This window comes from Notolabrus celidotus, chromosome 9, assembly GCF_009762535.1.
Source record: "Notolabrus celidotus isolate fNotCel1 chromosome 9, fNotCel1.pri, whole genome shotgun sequence".
Taxonomy (NCBI): Eukaryota; Metazoa; Chordata; class Actinopteri; order Labriformes; family Labridae; genus Notolabrus; species Notolabrus celidotus.
The window spans coordinates 7,464,901-7,474,545 of record NC_048280.1 but is presented as its reverse complement, the minus strand read 5'-3'; positions in this window follow the sequence as shown (position 1 = coordinate 7,474,545).

Genomic DNA, 9,645 nt, shown 5'->3' with positions numbered 1-9,645 from the left:
CTGTCAGAATAATTCTGAGCTAGACTTTTATATTTTAGCAGTTTTTATTTTCGCAAGTGGACACCTTTGACATTCATGGACCCAAGAGGATATACCATGATAACCTTTTGTCCTCCTTTGGCCTTTCTACTAGCATATGAACCACACTTTCAAAAAGAAATCTAAATATCTTGACCAATATGTGACCACTATATTCCTGCAGCCTGTTGCACCAGTTAAACGTAGCCAAGTTATTTAATTTCTCATTTAGGATGAAGTTTACACTCTACTAATGTTTTGGGCGTTGCACCAGCTGAGATAGTTCCAACGTCAGCCTAAGTTACAACTTAATTCTTACACTTAGCTCTCAGTAGGTGTAAAGTCCTCCGTAGAGTATATCGGTTGCCAGGTCATGTCGTTTTGAAAGGTGGGATGATTTTGAGGATGAGGAGATACAGGGGGTTTGCCCAGCAATACGTTAAGGAGATTACATCCTTTGGAAAAATATGATGACCAAGATTTGCACTCGTGAGTATTAGTTGATAATTTTACCACTTGATGTCACTGTTATTAAACACCATAGATTAAGGATTTAGGCTATAGTTATCACCTTACTATGACACTTTATCAATATTTAAATACCTTTTGTTGTTGTACTGTGACTGTAGATTAAGTTTGTTTAAGCTGTTGGTCAGTTCTGAGACGATTAGACGTGGAAGATAATAATGAGACAACCACTTCATCAAAATTGGTGCTTTCCTCTGATTGGCTGCTAGAAGTGTAAACATCATATCTGCAACATTGTTTTGGTTAGTTTGGACGTTACGGCCTACTAGTTAAGATGAACCTTACGTCTCTGTGGTGCAACCAAACAATGACACAACTTAAGTTACAAACTAACTAGTTTCAACGTATGGTTTAGTGACGACTTTACACCCTAACTTAGGACACAACTTATTCACAACTGGTGCAACAGGCTGCTGGTCTCAAGAGGATAAACCATGATGACTTTTATGATTGTCTGGTTAGGTATTGAAATTCAGGTTCCCAGAGGATAAACTTCAGTGAATTCTACTATAATCTAACCTTTCCAATAGCATTACCATAAGCCGAGATTCCTCATCACAAGAGGTTAAACCATTGTGACTTCTGTGCCTCCATGTCTCTTCCTCTAGCAAGACTTTTTATTATATTAATGCCCGGACAACTATTGAATGATTATGTGCATTATGTGCAGTCATTCATGGTCCCCTGATGATGTCTCTTGCTGTGAAGCTTCCTTTTGGGCCACTTTGAAGTTAACACCGCTTTATGTGGAATGCATTGATAACTGATCAGAATAGATGGCCTTGAAATTCATAGACATTGACGTTCCCTATTGCATGATTTGTCTCTGTGATCTGTCCAAATCTTTGGTTGTAAAACTAATGATAGCATTCTAATATGCTAAACTAAGACAAATAAAACATGGTAAACATTATGCTTGCAAAATTCAGTGCATGAATTTTGTCATTTTTAAGCCTGCTAGCTTGCTGATGTTAGTTTTGAGCCCAAATAACAGCTGTAAGTAGATTGGTCCTGTTCTTAAGCAAACTTGGTCTGGTAAAGATCAGTATTTAGGCTCACTCTAAGACCTAGTCTACCAGCCTCCATGTCTCTAAATCAATCTTCTTTAAAACTTCCTTGACTGGCTGTGAGCCAAACCCCATACTGGAATCTCCCCTTCAAAATCATCCCATGCTTCATGTGACAATGGCTTTAAGTCTGATTCATTGCCAGGATGGAGAGGAATGTTGACACAACTGCCTCCATCTGCCCGCCCTCCACTCACAGATGGAGAAGATTCTCAGCTGAGCACACCAACACATGTTCCCTGGCTTTTCATCCTTGACATGCTGTGGGAGAGTTGCAGCTTGGAAATGTGCATTGCATGTTACTGGGGTGCAGCATTTCAGGATTAACTGTGTCGACTGAGCATGTGTAGGACTTGTGATGGGTTTTTTATTTCTTCTGCTTTTGAATGGATTTAAATGGGAGAGGCCTGCGTATGATTATGGAACTTGGCCTTTTCATATTCCCTCAGCAGTTTGCTAGGAGTAATATTTTGCTCGTTTTATTGACTCTGTGTTGAAGGTTGACGTGTGAAACATAAATTCGTTTTGGCGCTGCAACACAAGAGAACACAAAGGAGTGACTATATAGGATAGCGCAAAGCGTGGTCAAAAAGTCAGGGTGAGGAGTGTGGGAAGGGGGTTCAGTGACATGCCGGCTGCCAGTCTAAACACGACTTGGAACCGGTGCACCATCAGCGTGCCAAGGCTATAGAAACAGCGGAGCTTTAAAACTCGGGCCCTATGAGTCAGCCAAAAGCTCTGGACTCAGAAAACCTATTCCAGTCCCTGTGTTACCATGGCAACGGGAACAGATTGGAACCACATCTGGTAGCCATTTCAGTCCCTGCAAGCTGAGGAAGAAAGAAATTTATGAGTGAGGGGGAAAAAGACAAATATTTTCTGCAATGCAAAGCAGAAAGAAAGTGGAGTCGAGTTACGCTTTAAAAAAAAAGGGGGTTGAAAATATGAATCCTACGTGGACGCAGTCAGAAGCCGTTTGCAGTGCTCGTGTAGATGAAGGAAAAAGGTTCAGGCATTACTCCGTTTGAGTCTTGTAAAAGTCCTTCTGTGGAAAGCTACTTCTGTTTGGGGGGGAATAAATGCAGTTCCTCATGTAGCAGTAGAACCATTTTCTGCTCAAATTCCCTCTTCCTGTTTGAAAGCCTGACGTTGATGTGCATACAGTGTTCAGAAGTAAAGCACTAGTTTGCCCTTGAAAAATGTCCATGCAACAGAGACCAGGGGTTTTGACATTTACAATTGAAAGTAGCTTTTAGCTGCAGGATTCAAACTGCTTCACTGTCTGACATAAATGTGTGTCTGTTGCAGCACAATTTCCTAAAGTGCAGTCATTTCCTCGGCCGATTCGTTGCGTCAGACGCGACCAGAGGAGTTTTGCAAATGCTGTTTTTGTCTCTCATCCCTGTCGACTCTCTGTCTGTGAGAGACGCTGTCTAATTGCAGTCCTCCTTACACGTTAAATGTTGTTTCTCAGCCTTGTGGAAATGCAGTAACTATGAAATGACATTTACTGGAAATGGAGCTGGTGCTTTTCTTGAGCCAAAACCGCTGAGAACTGAGGTCAGCGTGCAACCAGAACGGAGGGAGGAGAAACAGCGCCAGCGTCAAATGTGTGTTTATAGATTTCCAGTGACATCTACTCACTCTGCGATTTAAGACCATCATTATAATAGACCCCAAACTCCCTTACAGTGGCACAGAGCTACAAAAAGAAAAAGGCAGCTCTTAATGCACAAATTAAGAGCAACCACACAACAAGGCGACCTCCCAAAGAGATGCTTAGTCAGACGGGCTGGTGAAGAGCTGAAACTAGGTCAAAAGAGCAGAAACTGAGTCCCAGTTTGGGATTGAACCACATCACTATTGTGATTAAAGTAAATGTAAAGGGCTGAAAACTATGGTTACTTCAAACCAATCTGCCATATCTGTGAGGTCCCAAACTCCTCTGCTGGAATGATGATGCGTCCGTCTGTCTTAGACTGAGGACATGGAGCTTCTGGAGGACAAATACACATATTTCTCATTTGACTATAAATGAGCAGATACAAATAAATATGAATTGCCAGAAATGTAATTAAGCTGCTCTCCATATCCAGATGGTGATTTTTCTTCCCCCTTTTTTTTCCTTCTCATGGAGGGGTGTGCAAACAGTTGTCTGGGACTTCAAATTGCCCTGGATTTTTCCCCCTTTGTCAGCACAATTCTGTGGAACGAGTGCATCAAGGGAGAAGATTTGGACGGCTAATAGAAAGCAGATCAGTCAGATGCTCTTGCTCTCTCTTCCTTTCTGTCCCTCCTCTTCCCTAAAACCCCCCTCTCCTTCCCCATAGCCTATTTTCCCTCTCCTTCATTCACCCCTTTCCCTCCCCCTCCCCCCTCCCCCTATCCTTTATTCCCTCGCACACCCATCCATCCGCTATCTGCGCAGTAAAGTGGGACTTCAGACTTCATAATGTGGCTTGAGGTTTCAGCTTTCACATAATTCCACAGGCTGACCCAAACTTTTTTTTTTTTTCTACTTTCCTCTCTGCTTTTCACTCCCTGCAACCTGGAGCAGCACACAGAGAGAAGGAGAGAGAGAGGGAGAGAGAAATCTGCTGGTTTATTCCAGATATTGGGACGGAAAATGATCACAAGACCCAAAGTGTCTGCCCAAACCAAAGGAAAATAAGCAGATGGCTTATGTTTTCCTGCACTGAACCCCGACTGTCCCGACAATCAGTCCTGTCTGCGACCGATGAACTGTGGAGTACAGCAGATTTGTTGTTTGAGACGCAAACTTTCACCTTAAATGTTTTGCCAAAGCAAGTCACAGAAACATATGTCGTGCAGAGTTACCCAGCTTTAGCCAGAAGAAACATTTAGCTGTTTTTAAAACTACATCTGATTTGTTTTATCGCGCCTTTGTGACTCAGAGGTCAGGATTATTCACACTTTCTTGTGCACAGCTTCTTTAGTTTGAAAACAGCCTGGAGACACAGAGAAGGTGCGTTTACTTTTATATGGACGCCAGGAGAAATGTGCTGTATGTGCCTGCAGTGTGCTGGCATGTGAAGGGACTGTGTTTGCTGTATATTTACCATCGCTGAGGCTGTGTGCTGGTGTGTATGTGACCCTCGCAGCCCTGTTCTACTTCACAGGACAACACTGGAGCCATTATGGGGAGCCATGTGTTTCTGATTACCCCGGCACAGATTAGAGGGAGGGGAGCTGTGGTTGCTGTCTGCTTCCCCCCCCTTCCCCTCCTCATCTCCTCTGATGTGGCCAGCAACTGGACATCCATCAGTGCAAATCCCTCCGTCGCCTTCGCCTCCTTCCCACCTCTATACAGCAGACCCTGATGTCCCTACCAGCCTCATCTATCACCTTATTCAGCTCTCTGTTTAGATATGTAAACACTGTGAAATTCTTCCTGCTTGACCTACATATCGCGCCAGAAGCAGCAAGCTGTCACCGCTCTGTTCCTGAAAATGTGCTCACGCTGCTAAATCATGAAACAGTGTTGTGGTTCTGTAATGGGACCGCAGAAGACAGAAGAGATTTGTTTGTTGGCGATTCAGCAGTGTGATAGTTACTTGACCTCCGTGGGGAAATTCTGGTTTGATTCGCTAACCTCTGGGGAGGTCAGAGGTCGGGATGAGATACAGAGGAGTGGGAGGCATCGATGATCTTCACAAGTACACTCCGGCAGGGTCGGCAAAGCACATGAACCCTGGTGGCTGGACTGTATATGCACATTATAAGAAGTCAGAAGGCCACCAGCAGTTTTTTCACATCTTTCAAAACATTCCCGGTCTAGCTCTCGCAGTAATTTGTGCGATGACCGTGACATTTCAATACTGCATTATGGATAGTTGGCAGTTAATGTAACAGATAATTTATCAGACACTGTTTCCAGTAATTTGAGGAGTTTCTATTAGCATTTGAGGTCAATACTGCATCATTTTCTGGATTTTTTTAAGGCCTTTTTATAAACCGTCATTATCATTGCTAAATGAGTCCATGTTTCATAAGCCTCTCTTAATGAGCCAGATGGTGTTTAAATGAAATGTCATTTCATCCCTTAGTCACGTGGACTAAAATGCATCAAAATACACTCCTCATATAAAGTATTCAGAAACCTTAACAGCAGCACACGTCCTAACAGGACTGTATGTTTCTGGAAGATAACAGGACAACAGAGGAAGACAAGGAGTAAACAGGTCCAGTCAGATGGATTGGTGCGATATGAACCTCATAGTGTTGATGAGACATATTCTCTTCAGTCACTTTTAAGAGTATGATTATTTAGAAAGTTGTGTTGTTGTGGAGTTACTAACCATATATCTTTCTGGAGTCCCTGAGCTCCCTTGTCTCGTAGGTTCCTCTGAGTCGCTGCTGTGGACGTGCCAGACTCCAGCTGCTACAACTACCACTATTCGTCTCACCACTAACACCTATCTCTATCCCTCATTCCAACCACAACTCGGTCTCAGCAGATGTGTGTCTAACATGAGTCTGGTCCTGCTGGATGTTTCTGCCTGTTAAAGGAAGTTTGTCCATGCCACTGTAACTTGCTAAATGCTGCAAAGTGCTCTGCTCATGGTGGATTAAGATGAGATCAGACTGAGTCCAGTCTGTAAGATGGAACTGGATCTTATCCTGTCTTGATGTTGGGTCTTTGTTAGTAATATAAATACAGTACGGTCTAGACCTGCTCTGTAAAGAGTCTTGAAGTAACTTTTGTTGTGATTTGTCTGAGTCACCGAAGACAAATTCAAGTAGAGTTCCCGTTAATTTATAAAGTGGACTGCTGTTTGACTCCAAACTACTGACTGTGTGAACCTCAAGCAACTGTGTGGGACCTTCTGGTGAGTAGAAAACACATTTTGTTCTTAAAATCTGATTCTGACTGATCCTGTTGATGTGTCTGGACATTCAAATGATCAATGGGGAACAGCACTATGTGTAATGTGTAAACATGCACCCCTTCTCCTAATAGGGAGACGCACTCATTGTTGCTGCTGCATTACTAACCAACTCAAACAAACAAATGTAGTACGTACTCAAACAAAGGTACTCAGATACATTCAAACACCAAGAAGAGATGTCACTGTTTCACATACTGTACCATGAAATCAGACTAAATACTATGTAATCCATCTAAAACCAGAATCCTTCTCTCTTTTTTTTTTTACCTTCATCATAATTAGGACACTTAGAAACAAGGTCACTGGCAACAAACCGTTCTGCACAGCAGAGTTTCTCTGCCAAGGCCGGCAGCCTCTCTCAGCCCTCTATCTGCAGCCTCTCTGACTGTGTGGGGAAAACTGGAGCCACTTATTTTAGGTCGTAGGTTAGAGCCGACCACAGGCTAAATCAAACTCAGTGACGTTCTCATTTACTCCATGAGCTGTAGATGTGCTTACAGCTACATGTCACGCACAGACGTCTCATTCCATGGCCCTATTTTGTTGCTCAATTTGGTGATAACTTGTCATTCTGTGTAAATTTCACACTTTTTGAGATCCAACAAAGCAGCATCATGGCAATCAGATGCTACATTAGCAGTTAGCAGAAACATGAATAGCTCTTTTGTTTGATTTCTTGTTGAGATCGGAAGTCTTTTCATGTTTTGTGCTGCAAAAAGAACCCTAACCATTAGAGGGAATAATGTTTAGCACAATTAACCTGAACCTCCACAAGGTTACGTCCACTTACAGTACAGTCTGCAGTGGAGCACACTCATTAGCATTGTACTCTCAGTGAATGAAGCCCTCCACATGGACCTCACTTCTTTCAACACTACCCCTCTTCTTCTTCTTCTTCTTCTTTATGAGCAGACTGCAGCGCAGCAGGCAGACAGGCAGCAGGCTCCCCAACAGTTGCCCCAAGGCTCCAGACAGATAAGCACACACACGCACACACACACACACATGTACATACAACCACAGAGATAACAGTTTATACTCAAACATATTTTTAGACATCTCCCTTGGTCATCCTTGTGAATACAAATAAATGTCCTCTTAATCTCAGAGAAATAGACACTTGAGCCAAGTATCTCTTACAAAGGCGCATCATAAGGGAGCAGACACCCGGCCTAACGTCCGGCTGGCTGGTAGGCAGCATCCGGTGCTTTGGAGCAACAGGAAGTGTGTGTCTTTATAACAAGCTGCTCTGAGGGAGGCAAGATTACAGTGAGGTGTTTCAGCGTTTGATCTCCAGCCAGCTGCAAGTGTTGCAACTTGCAAAACTACTGGAAAAAGTTGCAGTCTGCAAATTTCCTAAAAGTATTCATTGTCTGCTTCCCTGTTCGGCTGGTTATAAATGACTGTGTTTCCCCCTCCGTCAGCAGATTAATAATAACAACATCCCCATTTTTTTTTTGGCGCACGCTGCATGATGTAAGCTGAAACATGCTGATTGTGAACACATATGGTATACATCCACATATAGACCGCCACAGTGAGCTCACCCCACCCCCCTCCCGCTGCTCATTGTGTTTCTGCCGTCTCTCAACAAGTTTTCTCTCTCTAAACAAACTATTAAAGATCTTTCAGGGTGGATATACTTTGCATTGTGTGGGAAACAGGACTAGAACTTTATATAACACAGAGATGCGGACGTGAAAACTCCAGTGAGAGGAGTGAATTTACGATGGCTGCCGAGGGGAGGAAACCCTGTTAAAGAAGAGGGACTGTTTTACTGCCATTTGACACATAATCTCAAACAGTACATGCAGGAGTACACAAAAACCAAGCCCAGGCCTCGAGCTCTTGTGTCTGGAAAAGACAGAGACAGAGAGATGATTTTTGCCTCAGCATTCCATGCAGGAATGGTTTATTTTTGTTGGAAACATAATTGTCTGTGGCGAGGATTTGGAGTTACATTTTACCCGCCAAACTCCCTCACAGTGCACATGTGGGTGTTATCGCCCTCTTGTGGTGACCTGATGTATTAACTCTTATTCCACAACACAGAAGACTTGAGTCAACTTAGAGGGGGGAGATGTGTCCTCTTGCAGGGTGTTAACACAGTGCAAATGTGCTGTGCTGTTATGCGGTCTAATTTCACACAGAAGTACACAATGGAATTAAGCGTTTCTTCTCATGCAACACAGGAAAAAAAAATAGAGGGGTAAAAAAAGAAGAACAGACTCTGCAGTTTGTTAAGTTGTTTGATTTTACACTTTTCCTGATGTTTTGGTCTGCCAAACACTGGGATGCAAAGAATACAACAGAGGAATGTTTCAGTCACATAAAGTTGGAATGCTGTGTTAAATGTTTTTTATAAACAGAACAGGCAGCTAAAGAGCCAGATGTTTCACTCTGGAGCTGGTGGTGGCAAAACACACAGCAAAAAATAATTAGGAGGTAGAATCATGATCACATTGGTAAGGAGACCAGCAGCATGTCTCATAATTAAAGGCTAATGCTTAATGTTAACATTCACCTGTTTGCTGACAGCTTCCCCACACCGATCTGAGAGTTTGCTGATTGTTTATGCTCATACAATCAGCTCAAACATCAATTATCACTGTTTTTATTATTAATCAATTATTGAAATGTTTTCTGGAGCAGTGCAGCGTATCATGAAGTGTGTTCAGTTCAGTTCAGACAACTTTATCGATTTCTAGGACGGCAGTTCATTTGCAGCGTCCTCAATCCATACACATACCTCCAAAATTCAGTCAGACAAGCCAACAGAAGAAACAACTAGCATCCTTAAATAACACATTTAATATAGAAGAAGAAGAAGAAAGAAAGAAAGGTACTTTATTAATCCCCAGGGGGGAAATTCAATTTTTTCACTCATGCTATTTTTGGACATGCTACACATACAGTTTTTTTGGTATATACATACAAATGCACACACATGCAGTGAACATGCTTAGGGAGAGATGTCAGAGTGAGGATACTGCCATCAACCAGCGCACCCCGAGCAGTTGGGGGTTCGGTGCCTTGCTCAAGGGCACCTCGGCAGTGCCCAGGCAGGTGAACCAGCACCTCTCCAGCCACCAGTCCACTTGCCAAACTTCGTCCATGCTGGG